A 15,980-nucleotide genomic window follows, 5' to 3' on the forward strand; every position below is an offset into this window, starting at 1 on the left:
CTCGCCTGGGTACAGTCATTCACAAACAAAAACAGGAATTATTGCAAAAAGCTCAGCAGTTCTGACATCATCTGTGGAGAGAAAGAGGTCTCATCTTGGGTTCAGAGGCCCTCCTTCACCACCCTCAATTCTCTAAACCTGTTTGTTCATCATGTCGCTGTCTGTTTTGTTGTTTATGTAAAAATCAATGAAACTGAGGCGTTCACAATGTCTTGAGTGTTGCAGAAACCACATTGTGAAGGAACTGAACTCCGGGTGTTCAGCTGTGCAGAAACATTGAAACTGAAAGGGATTTGAATCAGGAAGTGCTGAGGGTGAACATGGCTTACAAACGTCCGGCCCAGAGTTTAACCGAGGACTTAATTTGTCCCATTTATAGAACATAGAACATAGAAGAATACAGCGCAGTACAGGCCCTTCGGCCCTCGATGTTGCGCCGATCAAAGCCCACCTAACCTACATTAACCCACTATCCTCCATATACCTATCCAATGCCCGCTTAAATACCCATAAAGAGGGAGAGTCCACCACTGCAACTGGCAGGACATTCCATGAACTTACCACTCGCTGAGTGAAGAACCTACCCCTAACATCAGTCCTATATCTACCCCCCCTTAATTTAAAGCTATGCCCCCTTGTAATAGCTGACTCCATACGTGGAAAAAGGTTCTCACTGTCAACCCTATCTAACCCCCTAATCATCTTGTACACCTCTATCAAGTCACTCCTAAACCTTCTTTTCTCCAATGAAAACAACCCCAAGTGCCTCAGCCTTTCCTCATAGGATCTTCCTACCATACCAGGCAACATCCTGGTAAACTTCCTCTGCACCCGTTCCAGTGCCTCCACATCCTTCCTATAGTATGGCGACCAAAACTGCACACAATATTCCAGATGTGGACGCACCAGAGTCTTATACAACTGCAGCATGACCTCAGGACTCCGGAACTCAATTCCTCTACCAATAAAAGCCAGTACGCCATATGCCTTCTTCACTGCACTATTTACCTGGGTGGCAACTTTCAGAGATCTGTGTACATGGACACCAAGATCCCTCTGCTCTTCCACACTACCAAGTAGTCTACCATTAGCCCAGTACCCCATCTTTTTGTTACTCTTACCTAAGTGAATCACCTCACACTTAGCTACATTGAACTCCATTTGCCACCTTTCTGCCCAGCTCTACAGCTTCTCTATATCCCGCTGTAACCTGCCACATCCTTCCTCACTGTCTACAACTCCTCCGACTTTTGTATCATCCGCAAACTTGCTCACCCAACCTTCTAACCCTTCCTCCAGGTCATTTATAAAAATGACAAACAGCAATGGTCCCAAAACAGATCCTTGCGGAACACCGCTAGTGACGGCACTCCAAGATGGCACTTTGCCATCAACTACTACCCTCTGTCTTCTTCCAGCCAGCCAATTCCTAATCCAAACCTCCAACTCACCCTCAATGCCATATCTCTGTATTTTCTGCAGTAGCCTACCATGGGGGACCTTATCAAACGCCTTACTAAAATCCATATATACCACATCTACCGCTTTCCCCTCATCTACCTCCTTAGTCACCTTCTCAAAGAATTCAATAAGGTTTGTGAGGCACGACCTGCCCTTCACAAAACCATGCTGACTATCCTTGATCACATTATTCTTATCCAGATGTGCAGAAATCCTATCCCTTACAATTCTCTCTAAGACTTTGCTCACAACAGAAGTGAGACTCACTGGCCTATAGTTACTAGGATTATCCCTACTCCCCTTCTTGAACAAGGGAACTACGTTTGCTAGCCTCCAGTCCTCTGGCACTACTCCTGTAGACAAAGAGGACACAAAAATCAAGGCCAATGGCTCTGCAATCTCCTCCCTTGCTTCCCAGAGAATCCTAGGATAAATGCCATCAGGCCCAGGGGACTTATCTATTTTCACCCTTGCCAGAATTTCCAACACCTCTTCTCTACATATCTCAAAGCCATCCATTCTACTTATTCGTGCCTCAGTATTCATATCGACAACAATGTCCTGTTCCTGAGTGAATACTGACGAAAAGTATTCATTCAGCGCCTCCCCAATCTCTTTAGCCTCCACACGCAACTTCCCATTACTATCCTTGACTGGACCTATTCCTACCCTAGTCATTCTTTTATTCCTAACATACCTATAGAAAGCCTTAGGGTTTTCCCTAATCCTACCAACTAAGGACCTTTCATGTACCCTCCTTGCTGCTCTTAGCTCTCTCTTCAGGTCCTTCCGGGCTACCTTATAACTCTCAATCGCCCCTATTGAACCTTCACGCCTCATCTTTACAAAGGCCGCCCTCTTCCATTTAACAAGGGATTCCAATTCCTTATTAAACCACGGCTCCCTCACACAACCCTTTTCTCCCTGCCTGATAGGTACGCACTTATCAAGGACACTCAATAGTTGCTCCTTGAACAAGTTCCACATATCAATTACGCTCTTGCCTTGGAATCTACTTTTCCAATCCACACATCCTAAGTCATGCCTCACCGCATCATAATTTCCCTGCCCCCAGCTATAACTCTTGCCCTGTAGTACACACTTATCCCTCTCCATCACTAGAGTAAAAATCACCGAATTGTGGTCACTGTCCCCAAAGTGCTCACCTACCTCTAGTTCTAATACCTGGCCTGGTTCGTTACCCAGAACCAAATCCAGTATGGCCTCACCTTTTGTTGGCTTATCTACATATTGTGTCAGGAAACTCTCCTGCACACATTGCACAAACACTGACCCATCTAACGAACTTGAGCTATAGCTTTCCCAATCAATATCAGGAAAGTTAAAGTCCCCCATAACAACCACCCTATTACTGTCACTCTTCTCCTGAATCATCTTCGCAATCCTTTCTTCAACGATTCTAGGACTATTAGGAGGTCTGTAAAAGACTCCTAACAGGGTGACCTCACCTCTCCTATTCCTAACCTCAGCCCAAACTACCTCAGATGGCAAATCTTCGTCCATCTTCCTTTCCACCGCTGTAATACTATCTTTGACAAGCAAAGCCACACCCCCCCTCTTTTATCCCCACCTCTGACCCGACTAAAACATTTAAACCCTGGAACCTGCAACAGCCAATCCTGTCCCTGATCTAGCCATGTCTCCGTAATAGCCACAACATCGAAGTCCCAGGTACCAACCCATGCTGCAAGTTCACCTACCTTATTTCGTATACTTAGAACATAGAACATAGAACATAGAACAATACAGCACAGAACAGGCCCTTCGGTCCACGATGTTGTGCCGAACTTCTATCCTAGATTAAGCACCCATCCATGTACCTATCCAAATGCCGCTTAAAGGTCGCCAATGATTCTGACTCTACCACTCCCACGGGCAGCGCATTCCATGCCCCCACCACTCTCTGGGTAAAGAACCCACCCCTGACATCTCCCCTATACCTTCCACCCTTCACCTTAAATTTATGTCCCCTTGTAACACTCTGTTGTACCCGGGGAAAAAGTTTCTGACTGTCTACTCTATCTATTCCTCTGATCATCTTATAAACCTCTATCAAGTAACCCCTCATCCTCCGCCGTTCCAACGAGAAAAGGCCGAGAACTCTCAACCTATCCTCGTACGACCTACTCTCCATTCCAGGCAACATCCTGGTAAATCTTCTCTGCACCCTCTCCAAAGCTTCCACATCTTTCCTAAAGTGAGGCGACCAGAACTGCACACAGTACTCCAACTGTGGCCTAACCAAAGTCCTGTACAGCTGCAACATCACTTCACGACTCTTGAATTCAATCCCTCTGCTAATGAACGATAATACTCCATAGGCCTTCTTACAAACTCTATCCACCTGAGTGGCAACCTTCAAAGATCTATGTACATAGACCCCAAGATCCCTCTGTTCCTCCACCTGACTAAGAACCCTACCATTAACCCTGTATTCCGCATTCTTATTTGTTCTTCCAAAATGGACAACCTCACACTTGGCAGGGTTGAACTCCATCTGCCACTCCTCAGCCCAGCTCTGCATCATATCTAAGTCCCTCTGCAGCCGACAACAGCCCTCCTCACTGTCCACAACTCCACCTATCTTCGTATCATCTGCAAATTTACTGACCCACCCTTCGACTCCCTCATCTAAGTCATTAATAAAAATTACAAACAGCAGAGGACCCAGAACTGATCCCTGCGGAACTCCACTTGTAACTGGGCTCCAGGCTGAATATTTACCATCTACCACCACTCTCTGCCTTCGACCGGTTAGCCAGTTTTCTATCCAATTGGCCAAATTTCCCTCTATCCCATGCCTCCTGACTTTCCGCATAAGCCTACCATGGGGAACCTTATCAAATGCCTTACTAAAATCCATGTACACTACATCCACTGCTCTACCCTCATCCACATGCTTGGTCACCTCCTCGAAGAATTCAATAAGACTTGTAAGGCAAGACCTACCCTTCACAAATCCGTGCTGGCTGTCCCTAATCAAGCAGTGTCTTTCCAGATACTCGTAAATCCTATCCCTCAGTACCCTTTCCATTACTTTGCCTACCACAGAAGTAAGACTAACTGGCCTGTAATTCCCGGGGTTATCTCTATTCCCTTTTTTGAACAGGGGCACAACATTCGCTACTCTCCAGTCCCCTGGTACCACCCCCGTTGCCAGTGAAGACGAGAAGATCATTGCCAACGGTACTGCAATTTCCTCTCTTGCTTCCCACATAATCCTAGGATATATCCCGTCAGGCCCGGGGGACTTGTCTATCCTCAAGTTGTTCAAAATGTCCAACACATCTTCCTTCCTAACAGGTATCTCTTCTAGCTTATCAGTCCGTTTCACACTCTCCTCTTCAACAATACGGTCCCTCTCGTTCGTAAATACTGAAGAGAAGTACTTGTTCAAGACCTCTCCTATCTCTTCCGACTCAATACACAGTCTCCCACCACTGTCCTTGATCGGACCTACCTTCGTTCTCGTCATTCTCAGGTTTCTCACATACGCATAGAATGCCTTGGGGTTATCCTTGATCCTATCCGCCAAGGATTTTTCATGCCCTCTCTTAGCTCTCCTAATCCCTTTCTTCAGGTCCCTTCTGGCTATCCTGTATCCCTCCACTGCTCTGTCTGAACCCTGTTTCCTCAACCTTATGTAAGCCTCCTTCTTCCTCTTTACTAGACATTCAACCTCCCTCGTCAACCAAGGCCCCCTCACACGACCATCTCTTTCCTGCCTGATAGGTACATACATATCAAGGACACGTCGTATCTGCTCCTTGAAAAAGTTCCACATTTCCACCACATCCTTCCCTGACAGCCTATGCTCCAACGTATGCTCCTCAAATCCTGTCTTACAGCATCGTAATTTCCCTTCCCCCAATTATAAAAACTTCCTTGTTGTGCGCACCTATCTCTCTCCATAACCAAGGTGAAAGTCACAGAATTGTGGTCACCATCACCAAAATGTTCACCCACTAACAAGCCCACCACTTGTCCCGGTTCATTACCGAGTACCAAATCCAATATGGCCTCCCCTCTGGTTGGACAATCTACATACTGCGTTAGAAAAGCTTCCTGGACACACTGCACAAACACCGCCCCATCCAATTTACTTGATCTAAAGAGCTTCCAATCAATATTTGGGAAGTTGAAGTCGCCCATGACTACGACCCTGTGGCTTCTGCACCTTTCCAGAATCTGTTTCCCAATCTGTTTCTCCACATCTCTGCTGCTATTGGGGGGCCTATAATAAACACCCAACAAGGTGACTGCACCTTTCCTATTTCTGACTTCAGCCCATACTACCTCCAGAGGCAGATCCCCCTCAAACTCCCTTTCTGCAGCCGTTATACCATTTCTAATTAGCAATGCCACCCCCCCTCCTTTTTTTACCACCCTCCCTAATCTTACTGAAACATCTGTAACCAGGAACCTCCAACAGCCATTCCTGTCCCTCATCTATCCATGTTTCCGTGATGGCCACAACATCGTAGTCCCAGGTACCGATCCACGCCTTAAGTTCACCCACCTTAGTTCTGATACTCCTTGCATTGAAGTATACGCACTTGAGCCCATTTCTATGTCCGCAAGTAGTCCCTGTCAGTGCTACCTTCTCCACAGCCTCCCTACAGTCTTGGACATCCTGACACACAGCTAGCTTACTTGCTGGACTACAAGTCCGGATCCCATCCCCCTGCCAAATTAGTTTAAACCCCCCCGAAGAGTGCTAGCAAACCTACCCCCCAGAATATTGGTGCCCTTCTGGTTCAGGTGCAACCCATCCTGTTTATACAGGTCCCACCTTCCCCAGAATGCAGTCCAATTGTCCAAATATCTGAAGCACCCCCTCCTACACCATCCTTGCAGCCACGTGTTCAACTGCACTCTCTCCCTATTCTTTGCCTCTCTGTCACGTGGCACCGGCAACAACCCAGAGATGACGACTCTGTCTGTCCTAGCTTTTAGCTTCCAGCCTAACTCCTTGAGCTCTTGAATGACCTCCCCACCCCTCTTCCTACCTATGTCGTTGGTGCCAATGTGTACCACGACTTCTGGCTGCACACCCTCCCCCTTAAGGATTCTGAAGACACGGTCCGAGATGTCACGGACCCTAGCACCCGGGAGGCAACAAACCATCCGAGAGTCTCGCCCATGTCCACAGAACCGCCTGTCCATCCCTCTAAGTAGAGAGTCCCCTATAACTAGCGCTCTCCTCTTCTCCCCCTTTCCCTTCTGAATCTCAGAGCCACAGACCCCTTCACTGCAGCTTACACCTACAAGGCTGTCCCCCCCAACAGTTTCCAAAGCTGTATACCTATTTTTTAGGGGAACGACCACAGGGGAACCCTGCACTGCCTGCTTCTTCCCCTTCCCACCTCTAACTGTTACCCAGCTACCCCTGTTCTCCGGCGTAACTATGTCCCTGTAGCTTCTATCGATCACCCTCTCAGCCTCTCGAATAATCCTCAGCTCATCCAGCTCCAGTTCCAGTTCCCTAACTCGCTCGGTGAGGATCAGGATCTGACTGCATTTCCTGCACACGAAGTTGGCAGGAGTATTGGTGGTCACCCCTACCTCAAACATCCTGCAGGAGGAACATTCCACCGCCTGCGCTGCCATGACTGTATACTGTCTCCAAAAACAAGAACACTGAGTCAATAACCTGTGGACTTTAAAGTTAGGTTAGAGGAGGAGGGTGGGAGGGAGCCCTACGAAAGTAGGACCTGGGGTCGAGAACTTCTGGCATTAAAGTATAAAGTTTGTGTGGATTTTTTCACCGATCCCGTCACACTGGATTGTGGACACAACTTCTGCCGCTCCTGTATCACCCAGAGTTGGGAAAAGCGGGAGAGAAACTCCTGCCCGGAATGTAGAGAGCAGTTTCCAGACAGAAACCTCAGGGTAAATCGGGCCTTTGCGAATCTGGTCGAGAAAGTTCGAAAATTAAGTGAGAAGCCGCAAGAGAAAGAAAGTAAATGTCTCTGTGAACAACATCAGGAAGAACTGAAGCTGTTTTGTGAAACTGACAAGAAATTGATCTGTGTGATTTGTAGAGATTCCCGGGAACACACAGAACATCACTTCATTTCAATGGAAGAAGCTGTTGGAATCTACAAGGTAAAAGGAAACAGGTTTCACCCCCTGATTATTTTATCACATTTTCATGCTCTAACACATCCATTCTGCTGTAACTTTTATTATAATCACAATAACTTTTTATTAAACTTCTATTATTTTCATTTCTCTCCCAACTCCAGGAGAAGGTGAAATGTTCCTTTGATTCTCTCACAAACAAGAAAGCAGCTGTTCTAGAAACTGAACAGAAACAAGAACAGAAGATTTCTGAAATTAGGGTAAGGTTTTCCTGTGTTGGTTCTCCGGGATCTGGGTTAGTTCTGTTCATTAACCGTGGGACATTATTTATGTTCCCCATGTCATTTTACAGAAACAGGTGGGCAGTCTGCAGGCCCACATCACGTCTGAGTTTGCTAAAATGCACCAGTTTCTCACTGAGAAAGAGCAGCGTTTACTCCAAGATCTCAGAGAAGAGGGGAAGGTTCTCGAACCTATGGAAAAAAATCTTCAAAAGCTTCAAGCGAATGTAAATTCTATTCAGGAGAATCTCTCAAAGTTGCAGAAACAGGTGGAACAGACAGATGAAGTGTTATTTCTGAAGGTCAGTTTAGTTTGATTCAAAGTTCCCCGTCACTGCATGATGGGCCTGGATTGGGAAATGAATGCAGCATTTTCCCAGTAATTCCGAACTGAGTGAATAGAATCAAATGTTTTGTCTTTCCTGAGGCAGTTCAGCTGATTTTACTGAATGAATCAGCCTCTTGCAATATCAACAGATTAGCAGGAATATCTGCATTCCCCTGGGATGGGTTAGTGTGATCTTGAGACTGTGTTTGTCATGATTTCAGTTCTGCCCCAGTTTAATATTCTCCTGAAATTCACTTTGCAGACCAGGCACAGTTCCCTGCAGTGAGTGTCTGAGTGTGTCTGATGGAGTAGGTGTGAGAGACTTTGAGGGGATTTTAACATCCAAATGAGTGGGTTTGTGTAGGTTGGGAAATTAAAGGGTTAAAATTTTGAATCTAGTCTCTTGGATTAGCTCTGGCACTGCCCAATCATTAGTTGGATGATTTACATACTGGCACAAAAACTCTCCAGTGTGCACTTTTAAAAAATCCACGCTATCTAATCCTTTCACACTCAGGCAATCCCAGTTAATGTCAGCAACCTGGAAATAACCCACAAGGATAATCCTATTTATCTCCCACATCTCTGTAAAAACAATTTTTTTCCCTGTTCCCTCATATTCTAGTTTGGTTAGTAGTACAAAGGGAGTGCTGCACTGTCAGAGGGTCAGTACAGAGGGAGTGCTGCACTGTCAGAGAGTCAGTACGGAGGGAGTGCTGCACTGTCAGAGGGTCAGTACTGAGGGAGTGCTGCACTGTCAGAGAGTCAGTGCTGAGGGAGTGCCGCACTGTCAGAGGGTCAGTACTGAGGGAGTGCTGCACTGTCAGAGAGTCAGTACAGAGGGAGTGCTGCACTGTCAGAGAGTCAGTGCTGAGGGAGTGCCGCACTGTCAGAGGGTCAGTACGGAGGGAGTGCTGCACTGTCAGAGAGTCAGTACGGAGGGAGTGCTGCACTGTCAGAGGGTCAGTACTGAGGAAGTGCTGCACTGTCGGAGGGTCAGTACTGAGGCAGTGCTGAACTGTCAGAGGGTCAGTGCTGAGGGAGTGCTGCACTGTCAGAGGGTCAGTGCTGAGGGAGTGCTGCACTGTCAGAGGGTCAGTACTGAGGGAGTGCTGCACTGTCAGAGAGTCAGTACGGAGGGAGTGCTGCACTGTCAGAGAGTCAGTACGGAGGGAGTGCTGCACTGTCAGAGGGTCAGTACTGAGGAAGTGCTGCACTGTCGGAGGGTCAGTACTGAGGCAGTGCTGAACTGTCAGAGGGTCAGTGCTGAGGGAGTGCTGCACTGTCAGAGGGTCAGTGCTGAGGGAGTGCTGCACTGTCAGAGGGTCAGTGCTGAGGGAGTGCTGCACTGTTGGATGGTCCATACTGAGTGAGTGCCGCACTGTTGGAAGGTCTGTATTGAGTGAATGCTGCATTGTTGGAGGGTACATACTGAGGGAGAGCTGCACTGTTGAAGGGTCCGTATCGAGGGAGTGCTGCACTATTGGATGGTCCATACTGAAAGACTCCCGCACTGTTGGAAGGTCTGTATTGAGGAAGTGCTGCACTGTTTGGAGGGTCCTTACAGAGGGAGTGCTGCACTGTTGGAGGCTCTGTACTGAGTGAGTGCTGCTTTCCAGAGATCTAGTCTTTCAAATGCAACATAAGACTGACTTCCCAATTTCCTGGTAAAGTTGATGTTGAAGATTTCCTGTCACTTTTTCAGGAAGGGAGAGGATTTATCCCCTTATTCTGACCCATACTTATTTCTCTGTAAACCTCACAATGACAACGATACTCTTTGTTTGGACTGCTATTTATGGGAGTTTCCTGTGCACAATTGACTCTGTATTTCTGTATTTTCCACATTCTAGCAATGGGTACACTTCAAGTAGCATCTCATTAGCTTCAAAGTGCTTTGAGGTGTCTGCTGGTGGTGAAAGGTGGGGAATAAAATGTCTGCCATTCTTTCCAATCTCTGACTCAATCCAGTGTCTCAGCCCCTCTGACCCCCAAATCTCATCCATATCCTGCCACATTAGCTTTCCAGCTGAGAGTTTCATTTTCCAGGATTCAGACTTCAGTGGTCTAATTTCGCCCTAATCCCGACATCTGAACATCCCTCCAACCACAAACTCACCTGACCCAAACTCTGGTCTCCACATCCCAGCACCCACCCCCTCCCCAAAAGTGAGTCTCAAACCACATTCCCTCTGATCCTTCCAGTCTCGCCTTTCCTTCCCCATTAATCCCAGCCTCTGATCCCTCAGGCATCTGATCTGACTGTCACTCCTTTGATTTCTCCCACCCTGCTATCCCTTGCCCAGCTATAAGCTGTTGCTGAAACTCTCTCCGCCCCACAGCCTCCCAATGTGCCTGGCAGTGCTCAGAAACAGGGACCGAAAATAAGGCAGGTCCCCCCTGTGACATTCAGCAGTGTCAGAATTAAACCTATTCTGCTGGGATTCCTGACCATAATCCAATCCCCTGTCCCCATTCCCAGTCCCAATGCCTCCCCAGCCCCATTCCCAAGAAAGTTCCAGCCCATTGTGTGTCTCACTGAGATTTATGGGAATATTCAGTGTTTGGCAAACCAATCAGAAGTTTCAGTCTTTCCAGATGGTTCCACCCAGTCAGTTCTGGGATCATCCTTGTAATAGTTTTTGCACCACCTCCAGTCTCCCTGTCATTTTAGTCACAGCATCATTCTGCCTGTGTGCCAGCAGTAGGGAGAATGGGCCATTCTCAGCAGCTTGTAACACTCATTGTTACTGTCTGGATGGAAACAGTCAGTTCCTCTCAACTCAGATTTGTGTTTGATTTATCTCAGGAGGAAACATCTCGGAAGAGGAGGTAGGACATGCTCTTTTCTGAAACTCTGCACGGTTTATAAAAGTAACACAGTGGCCCTGTTTGCTCAGTTTCTGAACTGCTGTTTGATATTTGCAGCATTAGCGATGGAGGTAACGTGCTGTCATGAGCAGATGGTGCCCTGTCTATCGGAAACTTCACTGGCCTTTTCCAGTACACGGTGTGGAGAGAAATGATTGATGTCATTAAACCTGGTCAACCTGAGATTGCTTTCCTTGTCCTGATGAATAATTAGTTGATTTGCCAAGTGAATTAGGTTGTATTTCCGAGAGAGACTGTCCTGTTGGGCTGAATTGTTGCCTCAGATCCCAGTTAAAACTAACCCTGAATAGAATGAAGGTGTTGCTCAGACACCAGATCCCCTTCCAAAAACCATCACCTTCACCTCCTCAGCTGAAAATGTCAGCTCCCTGGACCTGAGCCGCACACGGAGCCCTGAGTGAAGCTCTGCCTCTGGAAACCTGCAATACTTCGCAGCATTCAGCAAGAGGCACTCCGTCCCCCTCCCCCAGCCCCCCCCCCCCCCACACCAACCCATCACCTTTCCTTCCCAATGGGACCTTTCCCCTTCCACAATACAGCATTCCCCTGATGGAGCTCCATCTTTTGTGTCCCACTCATGACCATGAATAAGGTGGGGACAGGAGGCCTGGGAATGAAGCTTTGTCTGTCCCTGCTGAGGGAGGGGAGGTGCTGGGGAATATGGAGTCAGCTGGTGCTCACTGTAGACATGGGGAGAAAGCTCTGGATTGGAACCCAATTCCTGAGAGTGTTCCCAAGATTTATTCTCAATTGTCCTGAGGAAATATTCCACTCCCCTGGACAAATGTCTTTTCTCCATGCAGGGACAGTATCAGGAGAGAGGGGAGGACAGTGGGACATCACATTGAGATGCTGCTGGTGTTATTCCTCATAAGATTTGTTCATGTTCCCATTCCCTCTGCTGAGAGTTTGAAATATTTATTTTCTCTCCTCTCTCATGTTTCTCTATCCCTCTCTGCAGTAGTTCCCTGCTTTTTAAAATCCTTCTTCCTCTCTTTCTCCTTCCCGTGTGGAGTCTTTCCCTATCCCCCTCTCCTCCTTCTATCACACTGACTGGAGATGTGGGATATCGGAGCTGACACCTCCAGGGTTGAGATGGTCTCTCTTTGCCTTATCAGAGCCTCCTGACCCCAGTTCCTGGGGGATTTGTAACGGTCTGGGCCTCACTCGACAATCATGAAGAAGCCCAGGGCTCTGAGGGACACAGGATTCCTTGTATTGGGTCAGGATTGAAGCAGGAGACCAGGGGGCTGAACACACCCACTCTAATAATAATCACTTACCTTCCCAGGGGGCTGGGGAAAGGTAAAAATAAAACACAGTGTGCTCCCGGTCCCTGTTCAGCTGTCACCGGGTCGGATAAGCAGAGTGATCCCAGGAGGGTAAACCCTGATTCCATTAACACAACCTGGAGTCATTTGCATACATCGGAATTCCTGGGAATACCCCAAGTGAGCTCTTTATAAAGGAAAGGATTTGAATAAAACTCAGTGAGAAACGCAGTTACTGACTGTTGTTTGTATTTCTCCCAGTTGCAGCTTCTCTGACCCTGGATCAGGACACAGTCCATCCCGAGTTCATCGTGAATGAGGACCGGACTAGTGTGAGACTCAGAGACAGTGCCTGTTCCCACATCAGAGACCACTATATGTTTGAGAGGTTTGATCCCTCTCTCTATGTCTGGGGCTCAGAGGAATTCACCTCAGGGAAACATTACTGGGAGGTGGAGGTGGGAGAAGGGAGGGATTGGGCTCTGGGAGTGACCCGAGAGTCTGCGAAGAGAAAACTGGGAATCATCCCGGATCCTGAGCCTGGTTTCTGGTGTTTATGGAAAGGTCTTTCCGGTCGTTATTTTGCTGGTTCCTTCCCCTCATGGATCCTGCTCCCACTGCCAATGCATCCCCAGAAGATCGGGGTTTTCCTGAACTGTGAGGTTGGACAAGTGTCATTTTACAATGTGGACAACATGTCCCATCTCCGCACTGTCACCCAGACTTTCACTGAGAAAATATTTCCTGTTTTCAGTCCAGGATTTGATGGTGAATCGCTGAGAATCTGTGGGATTGAAAATCACTGAAACATCCATCCCATAATTTCACAGCAGAACAGACCTTCCAGTCTCCAGAGAGTCAGAGACTGGACTTATCCAAAAGATACACACTATACATCCCACCAAGACGGCCCATCCCCCTCTCCCCCCCCCCCCGCCCGCCCGAGTAAAACCCCAGTCTCTTGACCATCCAACTGCACCCACTGACACAGGACCAGCATCATCCCGACACCCTACACATACCCCACCTGACCCCTGATCTTCAACAGGACCTGATCACACCCCCCAACATTGGCTTCACCCCCGACCCCAATTTCACCCCTTGACCCTGACTTCATTCCCGACCCTGACTTCACCCTTCCCAACCCTGACTTTACCCCCTGACCCTGACTGCACCCACTGACCTTGACTTCGTCCTCTGACCTTGGCTTCACCCCCAAACCTGACTTCACCCCTGACCTTGAATTCACTCCGTGAAGTTGACTTCACCCCCGACCCTGGCTTCACCCCCGACCCTGACTTCACCTCCCGACCCTGACTTCACCCTCACAACCCTGACTTCACCCCCCGAACTTGACTTCATCCTCCCGACACTGACTTCATCCCCAGACACTGACATCACCCACCGACCCGTGCTTCACACCCCGACCCCCGGCTTCACCCCCTAACCGCACCTTCTCCCTTGAGCCTGACTTCACTCCTGACCCCAGCATCACCCCCCCCCCCCCCCGACCCGGGCTTCAACCCCGACCCCAATTTCATCCCTGGACCCTGACTTCACCCCCGATCCCTGATGATGAGATGAAGTGTTCGTGAGCTCTTCCCTCAGTCTCCCTCCATCTTCCCAGCTCCATCTTCAATCTGAAGAAGGCGGCTGCCTGATGAGGACTGCCCCCTGTCTCCGAGCTCCCGTTCATGGGCTTTATTTCCAGGGGCTGGGAGGTCGCCCGGTGTCGGCATCACTTGGTGGAACCTTCTCCCCAGTGAATACAGGACAGCTACCTCAGATGTCAGGGTGGTCACCTCTCTCCTTGTCCATCATTTCAGGTCGATCTTGCCTCTGAGCTTACCGCATGCTGAGGGTCATTTGTTAGTCCCAAGGGGACAATGCACTGTCCTACCGACTTAGGGATGTCAATATGGAAATCGGAATCAGGGAGTGTGTATTTCTCGGGAGAGTGTGTACTTTCCAGAGAGAGAAAGGAAACAGTTTCTCTGCCAAAGTGGCCTCATGCCGTGTCCAGTAATTCCATGAGAAATAAATATTCATTCTGGGAAAGTCTTATTTGTTAACGATCCTACATTTTCTTTTACACAGTGACTAGCTTCATATAAATATTGCCTTTACAGATGTATTTTATTCCTAGCAATGTCTCAGTGAGAGTATCAAGGAGATGATGTATTTTCTCTGATTTTAACTTATCAGAAAAGGAAGTCTTACATACACTTTACACAGAGAAGTATCACATACACTTCGCACAGAGTAATGTCATTGAATAACATCAGGAATGCTTTTCCTGCCATTTATTACATCATCTCAGTTATATGAATAAATGTGTCATTGTTATTTTATTATTGCGAATTAGAAACTTAGGCATTTCAACAACAATGCAGTTTTATAAGAGAATTATGTTAACTTTCTACTGTTTTCGAGAAGCGCATCTCTATCTTTGAATAAGGCGATCCCACTTAACTGTAGCAAGGTTATATTTTTCAAGCTGTTTGGGATCTTGAGCATCCATGTTTAGATATTCAATGAGCAGTTAGCACATATGACATGTACCAAGGTTAGTGACAGGTAGATTGTAACTGTATGTTGTGTGACTGAAGGTTGTATTTAAAGGCTGTGACTGTTTGTAATTCAGTGGAGGGCCTTTGAGCTGCTCCCCACAAACATGTGAATAAACCATTTATATCTTAGACTTGAGCTGTTAATCGTTGGTTCTGTTATTTAACACTGTCCACTGGGCCTTTCAAATGTTGTCATGAACAGGATCTAAAGGACACAGGAGACAGAGGGGGAATTGGGACAAGTCGCTGTGTGAGTATTGTTTTATAATCCGGAATCCAACTCGGTCCTATCCCAGGAGGTGTCAGGCTCCTGGGAATCAAAGTACCAACGGATCAACAAGAGGATAAAGGTAAACGTTAGGGTGAAACAGTGATCTTGATGTGATTTCTGTGATAACATAATTGATATCAGTCGGAAGTAGCAGCGGAGAGCGGCGGGAGCTGGGCGGAAGTTCAGACGGAGCGCAAAGCCGGTCGGGAAGGTAAGTGATTGTTATTAGAGTGGGTGTGTTCTAAACCCCAGGTCCTACAAAGTAGGGTCTCCCTCCCTCCTCCTCTAACCTTAATTAAGAGTCCACAGACTTGCCATAGGAAGAGGGTCTAAGGAAGTTTAGATTGAAGAGTGAGGCTTCAACTCAGGAATCTTGATAAGGAGGTTGAGTAAAGAGATTACGCCACAGTTGAAGAGGGTGAAGACGTGACTGCTCAGCTGGTTCAGTGCGCTACGTGTTTGATGTGGCAGGTCAATGACTCTGGTGTGTCTGGCTCGTATATGTGTGGAAAGTGTGCGCACATTCAGCAATTGACTGAGCATATTGCAGCACTGACGAAAGAACTCGAAGACCTTAGGCTCATCCGAGAGAACGAGATCTTTCTGGACAAGACCTTCAGTGATGATATTACACCAATCATGCCAGAAGAGAGCAGAAGAGTGCAGACGATGAGGAAGGCAGAGAGGAGACAGGTGCAAGAGACGCCGGGAGAAGTACCTGTCAGGAACAAGTTGAAGCTTTTGGACACAGTAGAGTCTGATGACACTGCCAGTTCGCAAGGCGGCCATGTTTGTCAATCA

At 47.7% G+C, this 15,980-nt stretch overlaps 1 pseudogene; it reads left to right on the forward strand.

Moving 5' to 3' along the window:
* The first annotated feature begins 320 nt into the window (after positions 1-320).
* On the forward strand, positions 321-13,144 carry LOC140455196 (nuclear factor 7, ovary-like; annotated as a pseudogene).
* Positions 13,145-15,980: the final 2,836 nt, after the last annotated feature.

Source organism: Chiloscyllium punctatum, chromosome 30 (genome assembly GCF_047496795.1).
Source record: "Chiloscyllium punctatum isolate Juve2018m chromosome 30, sChiPun1.3, whole genome shotgun sequence".
Lineage (NCBI taxonomy): Eukaryota > Metazoa > Chordata > Chondrichthyes > Orectolobiformes > Hemiscylliidae > Chiloscyllium > Chiloscyllium punctatum.